Source organism: Dermacentor albipictus, chromosome 5, assembly GCF_038994185.2.
Source record: "Dermacentor albipictus isolate Rhodes 1998 colony chromosome 5, USDA_Dalb.pri_finalv2, whole genome shotgun sequence".
In the NCBI taxonomy this organism is placed as follows: domain Eukaryota; kingdom Metazoa; phylum Arthropoda; class Arachnida; order Ixodida; family Ixodidae; genus Dermacentor; species Dermacentor albipictus.
Window position 1 is genome coordinate 83,472,501 of NC_091825.1, and position 22,951 is coordinate 83,495,451.

At 47.5% G+C, this 22,951-nt stretch overlaps 2 long non-coding RNA genes across 2 annotated transcripts in view; both read right to left on the bottom strand.

The window, feature by feature from the left end:
• The window catches only part of LOC135905810 (uncharacterized), a 9,152-nt gene extending 5,913 nt beyond the window's left edge, over positions 1 to 3,239 (bottom strand). Inside the window, exons 1-2 of the long non-coding RNA XR_010565508.2 lie at positions 3,106 to 3,239; positions 2,087 to 2,165 (exon numbers count right to left, since the gene is read on the bottom strand). This is a non-coding gene — a long non-coding RNA (uncharacterized lncRNA). The remainder of the gene's footprint in view (positions 1 to 2,086; positions 2,166 to 3,105) is intronic.
• A 3,302-nt stretch (positions 3,240 to 6,541) lies between these two features.
• LOC135905797 (uncharacterized) lies at positions 6,542 to 22,754 on the bottom strand. The gene is made up of 4 exons (XR_010565502.2): positions 22,691 to 22,754; positions 17,293 to 17,397; positions 13,046 to 13,072; positions 6,542 to 6,616 (listed from the first exon to the last, which is right to left on the bottom strand). It is a non-coding gene; the product is annotated as an uncharacterized lncRNA (long non-coding RNA).
• Positions 22,755 to 22,951: the final 197 nt, after the last annotated feature.

Consider the following 22,951-nt stretch of genomic DNA (forward strand, 5'->3'; position numbering starts at 1 on the left):
AGCCATGTCTAAAACTTCCAGATCAAGTCGATACAGCAGTGTGCCCACTGGTGTTAGATATCTAGGACCTGAGTCTGGAAGAAATACCGCCGACGACTGATTACGGGCCGTCGGTGCTCGATAAGAAAGTGATAATTTTAATTTTCCTGATAGCTCCCGGCTATAGAGTTTGGCGCCAAAGTGGGAGTATCAAGGAGTATCAATGTGGGAGAATGTATGTGTGTGTGTGTGTGTGTGTGTGTGTGTGTGTGTGTGTGTGTGTGTGTGTGTGTGTGTGCGTGTGTGTGTGTGTGTGTGTGTGTGTGTGTGTGTGTGTGTGTGTGTGTGTGTGTGTGTGTGTGTGTGTGTGTGTGTGTGTGTGTGTGTGTGTGTGTGTGTGTGTGTGTGTGTGTGTGTGTGTGTGTGTGTGTGTGTGTGTGTGTGTGTGTGTGTGTGTGTGTGTGTGTGGATTATATAGGCGCGCATTGCACTACCAATTCTGCTACGGCGACGGTAACCAATCCTTCCACTAACTTGGGTATTGTGTCTACTATATCTAGCCCTAAGAGTGTTAGCCAGCGCCACTCAGAGCCATGCTGGGCGGATGTGGAACATCCTTTTTTCCCGATGGCGTCACGCAACACGTGATCTTAAGTGAGTAAGCACGTGGCTAATAAACACTCACATGCTACCTAATGACATCAGGGTAACCAGGTGTGAAACCCTCATTATGAATAAACGAGAAAAGGAGAAGCCATATATATGAACAGCCATATGCTACCAGTATACGATATATAGCAGCCATAAGATATCAACAATTGTGCTGCTGAATGCCGCTTCCGTACGCCACAGAAATTCCACGTTTAGTAGAAACCACTGGCTCCGCCAATACCGAAACAGCGTCTTGATTTTGGTGAAAAGTTACTCAATGCCGAAAGTGCGAAAGTTGTTTCAATGAATACTAAATAATTTTTCGCAATGCAGAACAACAAATTATTTTCGCATAGTCAAAAAATTTCACAAATTTAGTTGTAATACTTCAAGGTTGAATCGGGTGGCAGTTCACGGGCAAAGATCCTAGCTAAGTGCTTGATATGCATTAGAAATTGACTAAATATTCTTAGGCAATGCTATCCTGACGGATGTTTTTATCCTTTTACAAGAAATATCTTGAATTAGCACTGATATTTAGAAATTTGCCTGGTAACGGATGCTCTTAGCCGTGTCGCAAGAGACCCTAAGTCATACTGGTAAAGAAGTTGAATGAATGACAGCCTGGTGTAAGTTAGTGCATGTGACAGCTCAAGCTTACATAACTTAATCCAACGATCATGCTTCCTTCATTCGTAGTTTTCTTTTTTATTATTCTGTTACCGACCCGCCATGGTGGTGGGCGTGGAGCGACGATGGCGCCCTCTGCTCAGGTGACACAGGCATAATTGAGTAATGGCTTCTTCCCTCTGCACAACGATACCAAAGTTATGCGCGTGGGCAGTACGGCGACAAAAATACAAGTGATGTTAGTATCGGATGCTTTTGTTACTTTTCATTAAGCGTGGTGTTAGCAAGCGACCCCCTATTGTGACTGAAACGAATGACTTTTCATGTCAAACGGTTGCAGCTCTGTCAAGCGGTAACCGCGTGAAACTTCTGGGGAAAATATGGCGCAGCATGGCGCTCAGGTCGGCATACCGAAAGCACACGTTTCAGCCATCGTAGCGCGATGACGCCTAGTGCAGAAAGAAATGCACCGACGCTGGCCTGCGGCACCACATAATCTGGGATTTGCTTATGCCAAGCAAGTCACGGCACTGGAGGAATATTACAATGCTTTATTTTTTTTTCCGGGAAGCATTGCCACAGAAGCATTAAAATATGAACCTTTTTGTGTACCTAGATTGCAATTTTTTACTGCAGTTGTTTTAATTAGAGAAGTATGTGCTTTTCGCCACTGTTACGCCAGTTATAGTATCAGACTGCTGGTGCGCTTTGGGTGAAAGAGAATTATAGAAATTCAATCGTCTTACTTTCCCAATCTTCATAATCCACCGGAAAGGTTATTTAAAGAAAGCATTATTTGCAGAGACAAACAGGAAGCACAGCTCACGTGAAAGAGGTGTGCTTGGCTAAAGAACACCGCTGTAATATAAGACACAGCCTTCATTGCGCAACCAAGTACCTGTGCCCTGCAAATTAAAAGAAACGAAACGAAAGGTCCGTACTGTGAATTGTCACACGTGACGAAATTGTTTTTCGATCGGTTCCTTAGAACCCAAGCACATTAGTGTTTATCGAAATTTTAAAGACTACGCTTTGAACGAAGCACGCACATCGTTCTTTGAAGCATTGCATTCAGATTGTCTATATGATTAGTATGATGCGCTATTACCGTAAGTTCCAAGTGCTTCCCAATTACGCATCACTGGCATTTCACGATGTTACAAGTTCCCGTCAACCAATTATCTTTCACCTGTGGAAGCGCTACATTTTACTCTTTCAAAGCTTCAGATGCCTAACCTTCTTCACGTTCCTAACACTTATCACGACTCACCGTAGTCGCTTAGTGGCCGTGGTGTTGGGCTGCTAAGCACGATGTCGCGGGATTGAATCCCGACCGATGGGGTCATTTCGATGGGGCCTCGTTTCGATGGGGCGAAATGCAATAACACCCGATTTAAGTCCACGTTAAACAACCCCAGGTGGTCCAAATTATTCCGGAGTACCCCACTACGGCGCGCCTCATAACCAGATCATGGTTCTGGCACATAAAACCCTGTAATTTCATTAAATAACACTTATCACGACAAGGCGCAAGTTCTTTGTTTGGCGGACGTCCTACAACCTATTACCGTGAGTGTTGTGGGCTTTGTTGTTTTGCATTTCAAAGCCAATAAAATGTAGGTAAAGTGAGAGTCAACAATAAACATTTACGTTGAACTACGTGGAACCGCTGTGCATTAAACGCCCGTTCAGCTATTCTATAAAGCTCACCAGTGATTATGGTGCAAGCGAAGATGGCCCGGCTGGATGTAAAATGCTCCACAAGAAGTACACTACAGCGCTAAGCTAGAAAATGAGCGTCTTTTGCGTTAAGCGTAAGGAGCATGAAAAACTCTTCTGACTTACTGCATTTGCTGAAATAATGAAAAGCAAGGACAGAAATGGAGCAAGGTGGCGAGACAGGTGGTCTGGTCAATATCCATCTTAAATATATTTTTGAAACGCAATAGTTGACGCACACAAAGTGGGAAAATCTTTTTGTGCGAGTCAGCTGTCGCGTTTCATAAAATATTTCATAATAGGCTTGTATAGTGACGCAATTATGAACAAAAAGATCAGTAACGCAATAATCAACGCATGCTTTTATAAATTAACAGCATCAAGCTTTTTGAAGGCCAATTCCACGTTTAATGATCAGCAATTGTTCTTTATACATCCTTGCATTTGAGAGCATTCTCGAAAGGAACGACTATTGTAGCATTTATGTGATATTTAAGGGACGCGTTCAAAACGAAAGCGCATCTGCTTCCTTCACAGAATAAGGAAATATTACAATAAATAACTAAATAAATAAATACATATATAAGTAAATACATAAATTCGTTTCGTTACCTTAGAACTCGTGTAGGAGCATTCACTTGCTCTTGAAGTTATAAACTTTGCCAGGCGTATTCTTTAACTAGACTTGCAATTTTTCATTATTTTTACTGTCCTTCACTACTGCCTCGCACGAAACGATGATGCCGCAATAACAAAAATTGGACACACCAAGGGACGAATTATCAGAAATAAACTGTATCGGGGGAAAGTGCTTTTTACAAAATCCGACCGAACGGTGTCATTGTAACGCCGCTAAAATTTGTCCGCTGCAATTGTTGCTTTAGGGAGTCAAATTGCCAGAGTATAACAGAAGTGACAGCAAAAAAAAAATTAAGGAAAGAAACAACGAACTGGCAAGTCCGAACAAGGAAGATACGAAAACAGTAAAAAGAAAGTGAATGAAGTGTGCATGGCGTGAGATTATAATTTTATTTTATCTCTAGGTAGGCCTGCCTTAAGGCCCAGTAACTAAGAATGATGGCACATCCACTGGCTGGAGGTGATAGGTGAGGTTAATGCGATTACCTCCTATCTATCTTATGATGGCTGCATATTTGGTGATGATATGTTTTATATCTTATGATGGATATTATGCTGAACGGCACATACCAGTTGCAAATATCTAGTGACCTAAGTTGGCACCAAGCAATTTCATTAAATGGCGGCGCATACCCAATCGCACATACGCAGCGACCCACCGGCACCTATCTGTGTCTGGCCGTTCTGCACGAAGTTTACGCCGATGTATATCGCGACGATGCCCGCGCGTCCTGCGGGCAGACCTCCACTCTAGCAAACATGCTCTGGGAGCACGGGTTGAGATACCCCGATTTCAGCAAGGAGGAGTAGGACTCGCTTCTGCGTAGCTCCGCTCTAGACAAGCAAATCCTGGCTGTCCGGCGTGCCAGCGACCGGGCCGGTGGGCTATACCTGCCGGTCGCGACGTGGGACAAGCCGGGTGCGCGACGAGTTCGCGTCCTCGCCGGACCTACAATAAAGTTATTTCACTCACTCACATGCCCTGTGACCTCACATGCGTTAAAGAATAATAGCTAGACCCGGGCATATGTAGGTACTGGTAAGTGCGTGAAGTAACCTAAGTAGGATAATCGCAATAAAAGCTTATGTAAATAAATGCAACCCCAAATCCTGCAGGAAGTGCATTAATGTTAATGAGAGGTGCCTTAACTACTCGTGAGGAAGTCAGCATGCCTGTCCCTGCTGTGGTCAGGCCCTCTGCGTAAAGGCTCCCGGACATGTCATGGGCGTGTGCAAGTCCATAGCACGTTGTAGTACACATCGGCGTCTTGCACCAGGCTCGTACTGTTTAGGCCGGTGGCGTCCATGTTGATGAAGCTCCTCCACTTGCAGGTTATAGTAGTGGTGAGGGCTACCCCTGCGCGGCATCCTCGCTGTGGTAACTTCCTCCACCCTTGTGAGCTTGCTCTCTTGATTTAAATGCGAGTAGCATTCTTAGGGCAATTCACGTACTTTACGGCGTCGGCCTCGGTGTCTGTCTGTCTATCTGGGTATCTAACTGTTTTCGCGATATGTGTATTTATCTTCTTATCTAACTGCTTTAGCCCATAATCTAATGGGTAGAGCATCGGGCTGTTGTGCTGAGGGTAATGAGCATAATATCAACAATCATGCCCATTTGTGTGGCTGCAGATTTGACACTTAAAGTTCTTTGACGCCAAATTTTGTCAACGGGCGCGTACTACTGCGTCAGTGCCGCTCTTCAATGAGCCTCTCTGACACCAACTTGGGTCACTAGGTATCCGCCACTGGGGTATGGGCCCGCTCTTCAATAAACCTCTGGGTGAAAGTCTGCGCGAAGTTTGTTAGGCAAAGAAAAGAAGAACGTCCAACAAGCAAAGGAAGGTGGCTAATGTACAAAACTTTCGTACGTGCATTTCCGTTCCGTTGCCGACGACCGGTAAATGGGCGAGCTTGTATCGGAGAAACAACCCAAAGGCGGTGGCATCTGATTCACCATGGATATGTCAGGAATGAAACAAGTAGAGAGCACGTCTACGGATATGTGCGCATAGCTTTGTTCGTTGAAGGAGCTATGTGTAACACTACGGCACCACACACAGTTTTAATAAATGCAAACCTGACGAGATGAAACAAATGTAAACGACTGTGCCTCATTCGCCAATGAATGTTGATAGACTGTCGAAAGACGAGCTACCCTTATTCAGCGGTTGGAAATTATTGAGTAGTAAGTAGATATCAGACATGTTCTCTCAGAAACTGGGGCCTCTACGCAGCAGAAGCGCCTGCTCTGGAGCAGAGTCGTCGGAATAGCCACCACCTGCATTAATTCCGCAGATAAATCCTAACGGCTTGGTTCATATTTCTTATTGTATATGCCGTTTGTCGGTTTCGTGCGTAATAGTCGTAGACAACGTCATAGTAATTTCCGTTCGCTAAGATTCCATACGATTGTTTGCAAGAAGCATGCAAGCCTTCAATGCAGTGATTCGGCTATATTGATCATATTATTACAAATTTACTACAGACGCTCATGCTTGTGGAAAATTTAAGTATAGTATGCTGTCAAGCATTCGAATGATGAAAAGTGCAGGAATTCGCCTAAACTCAATTTTGTTGGCTCAAACCGAATTACGGACTTCCCCATTGCAAAAGTTGACAGTGATTCTTCATGCGCGCCAGAGAAATCGCTTTCGTGCATTTCGCGAAATATGGCTGTTCGGAATTTTAGGAAAAAGACAAAGAGTAATAAACAACGCAACCAGAACGTCTGAAGCCAGAAGCACTTAGATTGGAGAAATACATATCCTAGCCATCCCTCCCATGCATGCTTAGTTGAACGATCCCGGCGATTCTTCACTCAATGGTTGTGTACTGAATCCTAAGAACACGGGTGTTGGTAGTGCTGTTCCAAAAGCAAATTATTGATGCTCCGTCCACAAAAATACATTGTTTATTGTTGCGGTAATATTCACTGTGCGTTCTCGTAGCATAAGGCTAATACTCCCTCCATATGCTCCTTTTCCGTGGTAGTGCCCTGCAAAATTTTAAACTCATGTTACGCTGCTGCCTACATGCCACAAAAACAGCAAATCATCAAGAATTATTACTTTGACACCCCTCACCCTAGGCCGGCAAAACAAACTGGGCTTTTATCGCTTGAAAGAAACGCAAAGCTTTTGTTTCTGAATTTCCATCAGCGCAGCACGCATATAGCCTCGACGAACACGTCAACATCTCGCAGAAAATTTGGTGCGTCTGTGACACTTTCATTTCATACAGAGTAATGCATTTAATTAGACATTTAGCACACTCATAAATGCCACGTTTTCGTGCATATTGTTACGCAGGAAGACGCAGACCAAAAGCTATATACAAGTATACTTACAAGGGAATACGCCACACTTGGCCAAGAGGCAACAGCCCGCGCTAGCCTCCAATCGTCGTCGTCGTCTTCTCACTGCTCGCCTCTTCGTCATTCTAAACACTGTTTCGTAGCACAATCCCCGGCGGCAAAAGCGCGTCCCGGAGCGACTAAAGGTCGGACTCGGAAGCAGTGTAGTAGGTCTTGAGCCTACTGACGTGCACGACATCACTAGCGACCAGAGTAGAGGATGAGGTTGAGCTCACAGGAGCAATTTCGTACGTCACAGGCGTCACCTGACGCAGCACGCGGTAGGGCTCTGTGTATCGGGAAAGGAGCTTTTCTGAAAGTCCGACATGACGAGAAGGCAACCACAGGAGCCCGAGCGCACCAGGCGAAAACTGTAGGTCCTTGTGCGCCCGTGTGTAGTCGGCCAGATTTGTAGGTGACAGTATACGAATATTCTCGCAGGCGTAAGGCCCAGCGACCAAGTCTTCCTGCAGGATCTTTCAGTGCGCATAACCACCAAAGCGCGTGATGGTCTGTGACAACGGAAAAGGGCCGGCCATATAAGTATGGGCGGAACTTCGCAACCACCCAAACTAGGGCCCGACACTCACGCTCAGTGATAGGAAAGTTGCGCTCCGAGGGTGAGAGGAGCCCGCTGGCGTAAGCGATAACACGGTCGTTGCCACGCTGGTGTAGGGCCAGTACTGCACCAATTCCGTGACCGCTGGCATCAGTACGGACTTCGGTAGGTGCAGAAGAATCGAAATGGGCCAGAACTGGAGGCGTTGTGAGAAGGTCGATTACATGCAAGAAGGCAGAGGCCTCGTTATCGCCCCACTGGAAAGGAGCGTCTTTTTTCAAAAGCTCGGTTAGTGATCGTGCTATGGCCGCAAAATTTTTCACGAAACGGTGGAAGTACGAACAAAGGCCGATGAAGCTGCGCACATCCTTGACACACTTCGGATCAGGGAAGTGCGTAACAGCATGGACCTTGCCTGGGTCCGGTTGCACTCCGTTCGCGTCAACGAGATGCCTAAGGACGGTAATCTTGCGACGGCCGAATTGGCACTTCGATGAGTTGAGTTGCAGACCGGCTCGACGAAGAACGTCCAGGACTCCTGAGAGGCGCTCGAGGTGCGTAGCGAACGTTGGGGAGAATGCTATACCATCATCCAAGCAGCACAGGCACGTCGACCATTTGAAACCGTGAAGAAGGGAGTCCATTATGCGTTCAAAAGAGGCAGGAGCGTTACATAGACTGAACGACATCACTTTCAACTGATAAAGACCGTTAGGTGTTACAAAAGCAGTCTTCTCGCGGTCGAGATCGTCCACGGCAATCTGCCAGTAGCCGGAGCGATAGTCAATAGAGGAGAAGTAGCGAGCACCGTGGAGGCAGTCAAGGGCGTCATCAATCCGAGGTAGGGGATACACGTGCTTTTTGGTAACCCTGTTAAGGTGCCGATAATCAACGCAAAAGCGCCATTAGCCGTTCTTCTTTTTTACCAGTACAACCGGTGACGCCCACGGACTACATGACGGTTCAATAATGTTCTTGGCAAGCATTTTGTGAACTTCTGCGTGAATAACTTGACGCTCCGCCGGTGACACACGGGCGGCAATTAATAGGAGGGGCATCGCCAGTATTAATGCAATGTTCAACAGCTGTAGTTTGGGCCAAAGGACGATCGCGAAATTCAGAAATATCGTGGTAAGAAAACAGAACGCGGTAGAGCTCACGAGCGTGCTCGGACGGCATGTCGGGCGTAATCATTTTCTGTAAGTCGGCGATGGTACAAGTTGCCGACTGCGTTGGTACAGGAGGATCAGCTGAATTGTCGTCTACTGCAATAGATACTACTGAGTGATCCTCGAAGAAGCAAAGCTAGGCCAGAGACATCCTGCGTGGCAGCACTTGTGTCGTCAAGCCAAAATTGACCACTGGCAGGCAGACGCAATTTGCCGTGATAGATAAAACTGTATGGGGGACTGTGATCCCGTATATAAGTAGGACGTCTTGCATAAAAGCCGCGTTGTAGTGACCGTCGGGCACCGGTGAGGATGACACTAAGTCACGTAAGTCAGTGCAGAAGGTGACAAGTGAACGAAGTCGACGGAACTGAGGCGACTTGGGTGTGGTTCAGCGGTATCCAGAACGGGCAGGTCAAGGCGGACAGTACTGGCGGAACAATCGATGAGAGCAGAATGTGCGGAGAGAAAGTCTAAGCCGAAGATGATGCCATGGGGACAGTGGGCGATGACTGTAAATAGGACGATAGTGGAGCGATCGGCGAAGAAGACGCGGATGGCACACATACCAATTACAGGGGTTGTTCCGCCATCGGCGACACGGAAAACAGGCGTCGTGGCGGGCGTGATTATTTTCTTCCAGTGGTTGCGAAGGTCAGCGCTCATTACCGAAAAATTCGCCCCAGTGTCTATAAGAGCAGATACAGAAACACCGTCGACTTGCACGTCAAGAAGGTTCAGATGAGTGGGCAACGTCAGTAGAGGATTTGGCGGCGTAGGGAGCAATGCAGCATCACTTCGAGGCGCTGCATCGTATAGTTTTCCGGCGGGGGGCGGCGTCCGAAGGGATTCGGCGAAAAAGAGCGACGGGGCTAGGGAGAGCGAGATTGCCGTCGTTGGGGCGAAGGCGAACGAGAATACGGGTGGTTCGGCGCAGGAGAATCAGTGGCGGCATTATCGGAGCGTGCGACATAGAGACGAGAAGGGCCACTTGAGGGGCGAGAGTAGTCAGTATAGGCAGACCAGGTCGGGGAACTCCAGCGACTGCGACAGGGCCGAAAAATGAGCCTGATTCGACGGCAGTGAAAACAAATGGGCTCGTCGTCAGCAGTGCGCCATTCAGATGGGTTGCGGAACCGTGGTGGGTAATAAGATGCCGGACGGGGTGGAATCGATGAAGCCGGGTGGTTATCAGGGCGATGGGCCGAGCAGATTGTGTGAAGACCCATGTTTGCGAATTCCTGGCGGACAACTGTCTGGATCACGGAAACCGTGACTGCAGGTTCTTAGATACGGGACCTTTTCCTGAGCCTCCTTCGAGTTCACCAGACCACATCGAATCGCGCCACAGCTAATTAAGGAGCGCAGAAGCACATCTATCCCGTTCCCGAGGCGTGGCATGAGCAAACGAGTTGGCGTCCCCCATCTCGTGCGCCGCAAGTGGAGCTATTCACTGCTTGACTCTTCCCGAAACTGTAGCGGGAGCCTGACATGGTTCCAGGTAACGCAGGGCCCAAGCATAGCTGCTTTGTAGCACTGAAACGTCGCCCCCATCCGCCTTTGTGATGGCGCTTGCAAGTCAAAATGGCAATACCGCAGAGAGAAGTAAGTGCTCGGACAAATGGGGCCCAAGGAGCGACCCTGTGCGCCGGATGTGACACAATCGCACGGGCGCCTACCATTGGCCGAAAATGACGACGCCTGAGATGGCTCGCCGATTGGCCGAAAATGGCGTCACCTGAGCAGGCTCGCCGATTGGCCGAACGTGACGTGTCTTCGGGACACCGAAGGGCTTAAAAGCCAGAGACCCGGAGCAGCAAGAGAGCATTCCTTCATTGATCTCTTTCGAGCTTCTTGTCACGGGCCGCAGCGTCCGAGTTGCTGCGGGCCCGTAATGACTTTATGACTGTTAATTTCTTTGTACTCTCACTGTAAATAATGTAAATAAACCTCCAGCTTTTCATCCCGACGTCCTCCTCAACCTCGGCCAACTGAGGCACCCAACGGCAAGCTCCAAAATCTAAGGAACAGCAATTGGGATTGTCCTCCAGATCCAACAAGGTGCGTTGGAGGGGCTGGAGTCGAAGGCAGCCCGATAGGCGGCCTCGATCTCACGCCGGACGATCCGGATAACATCGCCAGTGTTGGTGGGACGAAGAGCGTCGGCACAGGAAGATGTCGCTGGGCTTTTGGGCAGACGGGCAAACTGCTGGTGAATACGTCGGCTTTTAGCGAGTTCCTGGCGGCGGCACTCTTTTATAACTGCATCAACCGTCGCCACGTTGTTCAAAACGAGCAAGTTGAAGGCGTCATCGGCAATGCCTTTGAGGATGTGGGAAACCTCATTTGACTCAGTCATGTGTGCGTCAACTTTGCGGCACAGAGCCTAGACGTCCTGAATGTACGTGACGTAGGGCTGCGTTGACGTCTGCACGCGGCCGGATGACGCCTTCTGCGAGGCAAGTTGGTGACCGTATGGGTGGCCGAACAAGTCTCGGAGCTTTTGCTTAAGTGAATTCCAACTGGTGAGCTCATCTTCGTGCGTCCGAAACCAAACTCGAGGTGTGCCACCGAGGTAAAAGACTACGTTGGCGAGCGTGATAGTAGGGTCCCACCGGTTATTAAGGCTGACGTGTTCGTACATGCTGATCCAGTCATCGCTGTCTTCCCCATCTTTGCCCGAGAATACGCCAGGATCACGGGGAGCAGGGACAGTGATGTAGGACGTCGAAGTGGCAGCAGGTGTCGGAGCCGGCGGAGTCGAGTTGTCGTCGCCGGGAGCCATGAAGGAAGGCTCGACGTACCGTCCACTGCGGAGCTCCATGACGAGGTACAGGGAAAGTCCACATCCACCAGATATATTACGTAGGAAGACGCAGACAAAAAGCTATAGACAAGTATATTTACAAGGGAATGCACCGCACTTCGCCAAGAGGCAACAGCCCACGCTAGCGTGTAATCGTCGTCGTCGTCTTCTCACTGCTCGCCTCTTCGTCATTGTAAACACTGTTCCGTAGCAATATTCACTCCCAGAAAAAGAAAAAAGACAGAAAAAAGCTGTAGGCCGCCACCTTCGGGCGGAATCAGAACCACGGCATTATCTAAGTCGGACATAAGATGATGGGATGCTGGGAGACTATGTTTGGGTGCGAACTTAATAAGCAGCCAGTGCGAAAGAATACGCCATTGTTTCTTTCACTGGCCTGTCCTTTAAGTACAAATTGAACTCATACTAAACTGGAGAAAAACGCACTCCAACTGTGCTGTATGAGCGTTCCTTGAATTCAACGAGCTACCTTCTTCTGTACCAGCCACGCTAATAAATTAATAACTGATGCCTTGTGCTATACGGGTAACATACGCAAAGCCCATTATCCGTTTGCCTCCTCCCATGTTCCACATAGATATACCACATCCAGTTCCACGACAGTAAAACGCGACGGCTGCCCAGAAGCAGTTCCTGAGCGCTGCCATACGCAAGAGGGGAACGCACATTCGGAGAACACTGGAAGGAGAACTGGCATGGATGTATCTCAAAGGATATGGCGTAGCATACGCGTCATGCAAATAATGTGTTTGTGAATTCCAAAAGCAGCGCCTTGCCTTCTCTTCAACTTGACTGTTTTCTCTCATCAATAAGGCGGCCAATGAAACAAATTTAAAGCCCCCTAAAATTTAGCCCATAATTTAGGTTCACTAACTCTTTAACTATGCGATAGCATATTCAGATTTCGATACCTCGAATCTTTCGCGCGCGTGCGTCTTTGCACATTCTCATTTATCGAATCAACGTTTCTATGCTTCGTATATCTCTTACAAACTTGCGATTTCGTCGTGGGGACGCTCGCGCACGCTCGACACACCTCGAGTTTTCTGCTGGACACCTCCAAATATGGTTAAGTACGCCTTAAATGCGTTACCTATGGCGAGATTGAACCTATGTCTTCCAACACAGCAGCGCAATACTCCAACCATTGGGTCACGATCGCATGCCTGCTTCTCTCTCCAAAATGGCGCATTGAAACGTCTGGTGCGGTGCATCACATGTCCCTTTCTCACGTTCTTCCCTCGTGACAGCTAGCGCTTCGATACTGTGTCAGAATTCCCTGCCTTCTGGAATGGCCAATGTATTCTGCTAGATACTCAACACATTCATAGTGGGGGAAGTCCATCTGTAATGCTATTGCGTGGGATTAAATCCGAGACTTCATTTACGCAGCAGTTGCTGTAACGCTTCTATAAGGACATTGTGCCCTTCATTGAAATTCGAGCGTAAGCGCAGCATATTTACTTCCTGGTTGTAAACGTGATGTGCCACGTAAAGAAAAAAAAGAAAGTGCTTACCGCGTACATTGTGACGAAGTCATCAAACTGCAATATAAAAAGTCAATAATGCGTGATCATTCAAATGATTCAAGCAGTTTATAAACTAAGAAAAAGCTTTCAATGGTCAGAATTTTTTTTCTTCAAGGTATCTCGTATTCAGTTTATTTGCCACCGACGGATACAAAACTAATGTATTCGAGTCCTACTAGAGGCAAAGATTACAATGTGACCCAGCTAACGCAGGCCAAGCAATTCGCAAAAGAAGGACTGCGAGACACGACGATGGGACGAAACGGTGTTATATCTGATGTCAACTTCCTGTGGCAACACAGCCAAAGCTACGCGCATGCACTCGCACGTGCGGAGCTTCTGCCCTTGTGTTACTACGCCAAGTAGTTCGGGTGTTTTGCTGGAGCTTTACAGAAGCAATAAACCCAGACATGGACACCATAAAGCCAGAAAACTACAAACCGCAAGAAACGAAAATGTTTTTCCTACGCGAGCTGTTCACTCGACATGAAAAAAAATGTTGAACTAAGAAATTAAAAAAAGTTATCGGTACGGTTTATTTTTACGCTACGTAGCTTCAAGTTGCCTACATTGGCGGACTACATAAAGATTCCTAGTAAAAAAAGATGTGGTGCTACAGCTCCGTCGCTTTGGTTGCGCTGCCACCTCAAGTTGTCGCCGGGTAAAGTTAGTTGTTGACTCACATAAGCCGGCGAAGTTATCAGTTAATATTGATTAGATAGTTAGTCAAAATTAATTGCCTAAATTTATAATTGCTTGCAACATTGCGGAAGCTCGAATGTCAACATTGTGAATCGCATTCGTACGAGGGTCGTTTGATAAGTAGGGTAAAAGTACCAAAGATATAGCGCTACCATTCTGTTTTCTTCTAGGTGACGCGCGAAAAGCACCCTTCATATGACAGCAGAACTTGTTTACGCTGGTACCGACAGTTAGTAAGCTTCTGACAGCCATTGGCACTTACCTGTGTGTTGATTCCCGCAAAATGTAAAAGGTCAATTTTGAGCAGTGATCAAACATTTTTATTTAGAGCACTGGACAGCTGTCCAAATTAAAGCCGAGTTGAGCGACGCTCATGGCGACTCTGCAACATCACTGAAAATCATTTACTACTGGATAAAGAAATTCAAACGTGACGGAAATTCGACTCAAGGTGAAGCACGTCCTGGGCGTGCAGTTGAGGTCATCACGCCAGAAATGGCATCGAAAATTTACGGAAATGTCATGGAAGACCACCGAGTGAAGGTATGTGAGATAGCTGAAATTGTAGGCATCTCGGCCGTTAAATACGTACGACTCAAATCGCACTCCCTCCTTAAGTATGTGGCCGCCTTGACCACTAGGGATGCTGGCTGCGACTAAACAATGGCTCTCCAGGTGTACCAGTCATATGTACTCTCAGGCATGCTGTACGCATTACCAATTTTGAACATACCACCTAGTTGGATGGCACAACTGGAGCGAGATCATCGCGTTGCCCTTCGACTAATGCCTAGATTACCTCGTGAGGCGCAATCTATTGCAATACTCACTGAAGCGCATCAGTTACCCCTGAGGCTGCAAGCAGACCAGAGAGCTCTATATCATGTTGAGCGTCTGCACCGCGCATCGAATGGTCAATCGCTCCTTGATCGTCTCATTCACTGCCCGTTATCTCGCATAGGAAAAATGGCGGCATTATTTATGAATATCACTGACACTTCTGAACATGCTCCTTCAGATACGCCTCTGCGTCCAAAAGATATCACGAAACACGTATTCCCCATTTACTTCACAATCCCTGACATGCACAAAAAGTCTGATATGCCCGTTTCGGCAATATTCCAATCGACTCAGTCTCACATGTTTGAAAAGTTTCCAGATTATTTACAAATATTCACAGATGCATCTGTGCACTGCGACGGTCAAGGTGCCTCTGCAGATTTTTTCTGCCCTTCGACTTAAGTACGACGTATCTTCCAAATACCTCATCCAACTTCGTCAACAACTGCGGGGGTAGCAGCAATTAATGCTGCACTGAATACGTGCAAGAGGAGTTAACTACATCGAAGGCTGCCCTCGTTACGGACTCCCGTGCTGCCCTTAGTAGGCTACCACGCAGTGAGATTTATTGTCCACTTGTGCGCACCATTACTGACTCTGCGAGCAAAATTTTATCACATGAGGTGTCTCTCGTTGGTCAATGGATACTTTCACACGTATATATAGGAATCAGCGGAAATGAAGAGGCTGTTCGGCTCGCTTCAACTTGCGCTCATAACAACTGTGACTTCCCAGAAATATTGTGCAAGCTTGATGACGCTCACCTGCTGATTCGTCGCCACCTACTCAAGCAGCATCCACACCAGCGCGTCGCAAATGAAACGTTCCCGCCCCGTGTTCGCGGCCGAGGCTTGCCTCGTCGCGCTAGAGCACAACTACTCAAGCTGAGGTTTGGCTGCGTGAACGTGCACGAACGTTTAAACAGACAAAGACGTGTGGAAAGTCGATTGTGTACATTTTGTGGCTGCTGCAACACACTTCAGCACCTTATATTTGAGTGTCCCGCTTTCAGTGCGCAGCGCATGTCGCTAGTGAGAAACTATCATCTCCTTGGCCTGCGGTGTATGTCATTTGACGAATGTTTATATACCAGTAGTTGTGCGTCTAAACGTGATCAGGCCCATCGCGCCCTACTTACTTTTTTAGAGTTGACTAACTTAGGTTCACATTTGTAGCGTCGACACTATTCTATTCAACATTATGTAGTAGCGTGACCTTCAGTGACCGGCCCTACTGTGTGTGATCTGTACTGTGTTCTACTTTATTCTTTAGATTCGCCCTGTTGCTCTTTCTTCTCTCTCATTCCCTCATTCCTCATGAGGGAATGAGAGGGGTAACCCCTCATTCCTATCTTCCATATCTGTGTTGCTGTCACCTCCCTTCTGAAAAGTAGGCAGGCGTTGTGCCCCTTCCGGTGGCAGTTGCCAGCCTGCTCCTCGCTTTCCCTTTCCTGTAAATGTGTATATGTGTTTAAAACAAATAATAATAATAATAATAATAATAATAATAATAATAATAATAATAATAATAATAATAATAATAATAATAATAATAATAATAATAATAATAATCGTAGTAATAATATTAATAATAATAATAATAATAATAACAAATTATCAGTGTGACTGACCACAAAAGCGTCTGCGTGTGGCTTTCCAGGTTTTGTTCTTTGCCAAGCAATGTATACGTGTCTTATGACGTTTCGAGGAGCATAAGTACACCTGCGAGAAATGTAAATAAATCTGTCGTTAAAAGTTAGCGCTGCGCGTTTGTCTAATTTGCTTTTCCATGTCCGTCTCACGGTTACTCAACTATCATGCACCAAGATATAGAAACATGCAAATGCCACGTAGCTGGACCGAACCAAGGCAATGTTCAATAGTCTGACAATAGTTTGAGTATCTCCGTCGCTCGGAGATGCACAGAGTATTTTTTGCATTCGCCTAATTACATAATTATTCTTAATTAATTAAACTCCTAAGATATTATGTTGGATCAAAAGTGTCAATGAGAAAATTGTAGAGCAAGATAAAAAAAACTTCCGATACAGCTTTTTGTTTTCAATACGTGCTGCATAAAAGTGCTTTTCCAAGCGCCAAAGAAGCTCGCGAATACAGGCGAAATTGCTGCCCGACTAGCCGCTGCCGGCACTTCTACTAACCTTTTCATGTATTACCTCGCATCCTCACAAATAGTTATGTGCAGTCTTTTTTTACTACGTCTGTCTACAGAAATAACATATAAGAAAGTTAATCGGCGCTGAAGAGCTTAGCGGCGATAATGTAAGGATTCCTGCCTTAATACCTTCCGTCCCCTTTCCTTTTTCGAAGTAGGAAATAAATAAAGCTTCATTCATTTATTATTTCTATTCCGATGCTATTGGTTTCCGCACTTGGTCATTAGTACCAGCGGCGCTTCGATTAAGTTACCACCCAGATCGGCCAGCCGGGAACGGTGTGTGATGAAAACGGATAAATTCGACCGAAAGGAATCCATACGTTCATGCCTGCTCTTCTCTACATCGCTTACGAGCGCCGTGTGTGATAGTATTTCATTTTTTTGCGTCACAGACACTAAGATTTTCGTGAAACGAAAACCTTAGTGACTCTCTTTCGCAATGTCCAGTTGAGCACTACCCAAAAAGTGCAATGAATCCCCAGCACGCAGGCAGGACGCACGACGCGTCGGCTTACCAAGGCGCTTGCAGCGTCCATGGCTGCTTTGCACATGAGGAGAACAGCGTCGGTTTTCGTCATGCCATTGAACATGTCGAACATGGTTTGGGCAGATATGCGGAACTGGAAAAGGAGCCGAAAGAGAAGATTCTCTAAATATCTCCAGCGAAATATTCATGAATGCAGAAGATAGGCTCGCAGCCCACTCAGAAACACAAACAAACGTAAATCTCTCTTATCATTCGCATAAATGATACATCAGCGTCACAACGTCCTTTCTCAACACGTAACGAGTCCATTCGTTTCTAATTTGATCGTCAGCAAGGATGACTAGCATGGCGGCTGCATAAACAGCTCTAATCATGCGCTCAATAATTAAATTTGTAAACATGGTGCCACACGTACAACGACAAATATGAACACATCTCACTCGATGATCGCGCGCACTTGCTATCAGAACGCTGGCGCGACGAAGGGCGGCAGTAGCAGCGAGCCAATTCCCCTCCATGCTGTCTCTCTCTTCAACGCGAACTAGGCACGCCAGAACACAGCGCCCACGAATCCATCAGATATGTCGATTTGCTTAATCTTTGCACCCAGATTTCATCCGAGATAAGGCGTGCGCGGCCACGCTCAGCGGCGCCATGCGAAGCCGTGGCTGGAGCAGAAGAGGAGAAGCAACCTAATCGGTCCCCTTCCTCCTCCGCGGTTTTCTCACTTAGCGCGTGAGAAGACAGTGCGCTTACTTGGCGCCCTCCTTCTTTCCCCGCGTGAGATCAAGCCGCCATTCTTCTCAGTTCAACGCTTTCACTCGCACCCACAGCATGCAGCATGCGGCCGCCATCTTTCGCACTTGTACTTTGTACGGAACCTCATGGCGACGGCGGTGACGGCAGCAGCGGCGACACCAGCATTTCATCTGGAGTGTCCATATATTTTAATAAAATGCCCCAGCAGGACGAATTTGTTTTACCGCGAAGCTTCCTTTCGGAGAAAGAGGGTTGCCTAGTGGTTTTGTGTTACTCTCGGGTGGATGACATCTATCTTTCATCGTAAAAGAGGGAGGTCATCGAGGTCATTGCCATTAGCATTCGAGAAATGTAGCGAGACACTCTACTTCTGAAGTCACCTTTATTAGCACCTGTAGTGGTAATTCTGAGACTTTCAGTGCTTCAGCTATATGCTATATAATTCTGTATTGTCGCATTTTTCGATGGCATAGGCATGGTAGCTTGGCGACGACTGTATGACGCCAATGCAGTGACGAGGATGGAGTGATGAAGAAGCAACGATGCCCACGGAACAAAAAAGGCGGTATGACTACAATGGTATGAAGACAATAAGACGATTCCTAAATGGAAACAACATGACGGCACGAGGACGATGGTATAAGGACTAGTGCATGACAACAATGGCATGGCGACGACGATATGACGACAACAGAATGACGAACAGAATGACGACGACGGCGCGACCACGACGACATGGCGACAACGGTATCACAATGGATGCATGATGGCAACTGTCTGATTACGACACAACGACGATCATGGCATGACAACGAGAGCATAATCTCATTTGAATGAGGATAGTATGAATACGATATAATTGTAAAGAAGGAATGGTGTAGGTGGATCGACGAAGGCGATATAACGATGACACCATGACGACACTGGCTACTGAGCGCGGGGCGAGATAGCGGCGCTGCTGTCCACGATTCGCTGTACAAAAGAGGCTACGTAAGAAATTGCGGGTTGGTGCGATATCGTTTCAGGTGTACACCCGCATAACAGACAGCTCGAGTGTAGTTGTGCACGTGCCTGCGCAGCATGTGTACGCGTCTGATGATATTCATCCGCTCAGATCGCTGACTCGTAAGTTGCAGGGGTGTGGTTATGGAGACGCGCTAGCGCTGTAGGCGACGACAGGCGAACGACGATCTGCGTCACGGTCGTGCCGTAAACGCCGTCGCGCTAGCAGTCTTCTTTATGACGAAGTCCGACGCCACCGACTGCACCGAACGTGAAGAGCGCGTGCATGGCACATTCTACACTATTGAGAGCTGGAAGGGTCTTTGTTGTTCCCTGAGACTGTGGAAGCCAGCCTTGAGCACGGCGATCCACTTGCAGTGGCAAGATGCGGCTGTGCCAGCAGCAGTAGGCGCTAGTTGAAGGGGCCGCTTCGCGACGCTGGTGTCATGGCGTGGGCAGGAAGGTTTACATGAATTGGTATTCTTTAACGTCCTTGGGCATGGGCGCGTGCCGCCTGGAATACGGTTCACGGGCGGTTGAGCACAGAAGCACGGCGCTAGGTGCGGTGAAGTCGTCGCCAAAGTGTCGCGTGCGGTGGACGAGTTGCGGCGCGTTGTGTCATTGCTGCGGATGTGACCGCCAGTGCTGCTGTGTACAAGCTTGCCTGACAGCAGTTCTCATGCGTTGAGGGCTGGAGCAGGCACACAGTGTAGACCACAGGGGTAGTTCTTCGCTCTGCAGGAGAAACTGACACCACGTGTGTGGTCGTCTAATCGCTGTAAGATGCCGCAGCAGGAGAACACGCTTCAAGAGCTGCATTTATGTTGCCTGGGTGTACAGGCAACGTGTCCTGGATGTTGGAGACTGTCGGTACATAACTGGAGGTCGAGAAGATTCCTTCCGATGCTGGTGGTATGCTGTGGCATCAGTGGATGCTGTAAGGCACGTCGCGGGGAAGCGCGCGACAGGTTAAAAGATGGGTGCTGCTGGAAAGCCGGGTGGTGGACTGCGGGCGGGAGCCGAAGTAGGCTGCAGTGACCGAACACGCGTTGCAATTGCTGTTGTAGGAGGAAGACTCGACGTGGCTGGCTGTGTGGCAAATGAAACGGCCTGGAGTTGTGGCTTGACGGCAATGAGAATCTGTTGCGGCGCTACCAGTTCTGGTAGGGCCAGCACGAAAGTCCGCAGCGTGTGGTAAGCCTGTGATCCTGTAGGCAGGATATCACGGCGAAGAGCAGGAGGTAGAATAGCTACCGTTATTTGGTACTTGTCCTTCCGCGGTAGGTGGTGGCCTGCTCCCTTTAGTTCGAGTACACAGACTGTCGTGCATTCCGGGCAGAACTCCGGGTACGGCGATGGCTCGAGCGTGCTGCTCACCGCTGTGTGTTCAGGCAGGATCGCCATGCGGCGGCCGTCCGTGGTCGCCATTGTGGAGACGGTGAGGTAGGTCAGGCCATCTTCAGTTTATTGAAGGGTTCTGTTGCAGGAGAAATAGGAGAAAAGATGGTGTCTCGAGTGTGGCCGCAGCGTTCTGGAGCTGGCTTCGTTTTATGCCGCGTGCTCGCGATCTCCCTCACCTGATGGCAGTGGCGTTGCCACAAGTCTCCTTTACGTCAACTTGGGTCACTTCGTATGTTCCACTGGGTATCTACCTTTCTTAAATGACAAAAATAAAGCTTCGAAGTTTATCCGATGCAGGGTGGAATCAAACCCGCGTCTTATATATTCAGACACACGCAATGCACGGACTTTGTGGCGGCGCCACTAGATGGTGCAGCGTGTCCAGAAGGGCGAGTGAGGAGCCCGGCTCAAGTACACGTATACATACGCATTTCAGCGTTGGCAATAGTGTGTGTCGCTAAATTGGTATGTTATGATTTAACGCATACACATAACATCGCGAGTCATACTGAGATGGTTCTTGCCCGTATTTTCGTATCATTATTTTTAATAGTATTAACACATATACAACAGAAAGAGAGATATATAAGGGACGTAGAAGCTACGAAGGGTAGAGACTCGGACATGTTGGTAGTTCATGTTAAAATAATAATTAAATTTTTGGGACTAAATTATTTATGGGGTAACCACGATCTCGTTATGAAGCACACCGTATAGCGGCACTCCGGAATAATTTGGATCATCTGGGGTTCTTTAACGTGCGCCTAAACCTTAGTACACGGGTGTTTTCGCATTTCGCCCACATCGAAATTGGGCTGCTGTGACCTCGAGCCCTATAACGTACAACTATTCCAATATGATTTTATTCCAATCTCCTGACGTCAAATTTGCGCAACCGCCGACGCAAGCACCGGGCGGTCACCCGCATGGTTGTCTGAACAGACCAATCAAATGCTCTCCTCGTCCATAGGAGGTCCCTTTTGTTTGCTTGAAAAACGAATAGCATTGCCTACACTGAGAGGCTTGTCTTTTCTACTTGGCTGACGAGAGGCCAGGAGCACGCTCAAGTGGAGAGGGATTTGACGGGGCCGAGCCACTGTGCTGAAAATCTATAACCGGATGAAGAGGGTGGTGCTGGCGTCTGCGATTGGTCCACTTTCCCTTACTTAGCTTGCGGTGGCTCGTCGACAATCACGGCGGCATGCAATGGAAGCTTAAGAATTACGCTACAATGGATCCTCAGCAAAAAAAAAGTTGGCAGGATGAAGTCGTAAACGCGCCGAAAGTGCTCGAAAACGTTATACGGCCACGCAAGAAGCTTTATTATACGCAAATAAACCCATGCTCTCCGGCAGGTGCAAGTAGCCAGCGCCTGAGCGATCGGCGGCAGCCATTTTTTATTCATTTCGGAACGGGGCAGCCTGCGGCTATTCAGAAGAAAATTCAGCTTTGTTCGGCATATTAATGCATCTTTATTGCGTACACGTCGCTTCAACGCAGTGAGCTTTTGCGGTTTTGTGACGTGGCGTGACAGGCAGGTGAAGTGGGTGCAGCCCGAAAACTTTTGACCAATAGCCGGGGGCTAATGGCGAAAAGACGTCGAATCAGAAAGAAATATTTTTTTTTTCTTTTTTCGGTCAAATCATGCATAATCAACGTGTACACGTCATATCAGATGGGAGCTATTGCGGTTTTCGTGATGTCGCGTGACAGACAGGTGAAGTGGGGGTGGCCCAAAAAAGTTTTTAGCTAATCGCGGAGGGCTGATTACAGAATTCGAATAGAAAAGTTTGGAATAGTTTTGCGCTATAGCGCCCCTGGATTCGATTCCACGACATCGTGCTTAGCAGCCCAACACCATAGCCAGTAAACAGCCATGGCGGGTTTTGTTGGGAGTCAGGGCTGTCTCTGCCTTTCTTCGGTTGTCCCTGTCCTTCGTACTTTCTTATTCTAAATGGACATAGAAAGCTGGAAACTGCCAGCTGGAGGGTCACAACGCTTGTATGCTGTTTAGGAAGGAAGGGACAGACACATAAGCTGAAGTTAGCAAAAAAAAGTCGTAAAGAAGAAAGAAATAAGATGACGATGTTTCACAAAGACTAACACTAAACCGCCGCAAGGAGTAGAGTATGGCAGTGTAAAAAGAAAAAAAATACCGCTAGCGTTGTATTTTTCAGTAACTATAGTGCTGTAAAGCTTGCACACTAAACAGTAAGTAACGCCAAACGTTATGAATAAACAATCAAGTGCTGCGCAGTACGTACTTTTTCCGGTATTGAAACCATGGCACAGTCGAGGAATTTCGTCAAGGTTTCCTTCTCAGCGTCTGCGGAAACAAAGAAAAATAAGAGTAAATAAATGTCGCAGTTAAGTCAGAAAGTCAAAGGATTAATAGCGCAGGCGAAGAAGTATAAGGCGTCCGGCATTTTCACATATTAAGGTTGGTGGTTTTATCAGCCTTTCTAAACAGCAGTAAACATTGCCTTGCCAACAAAACAATCATAATGTCAACATGAACAGATCTC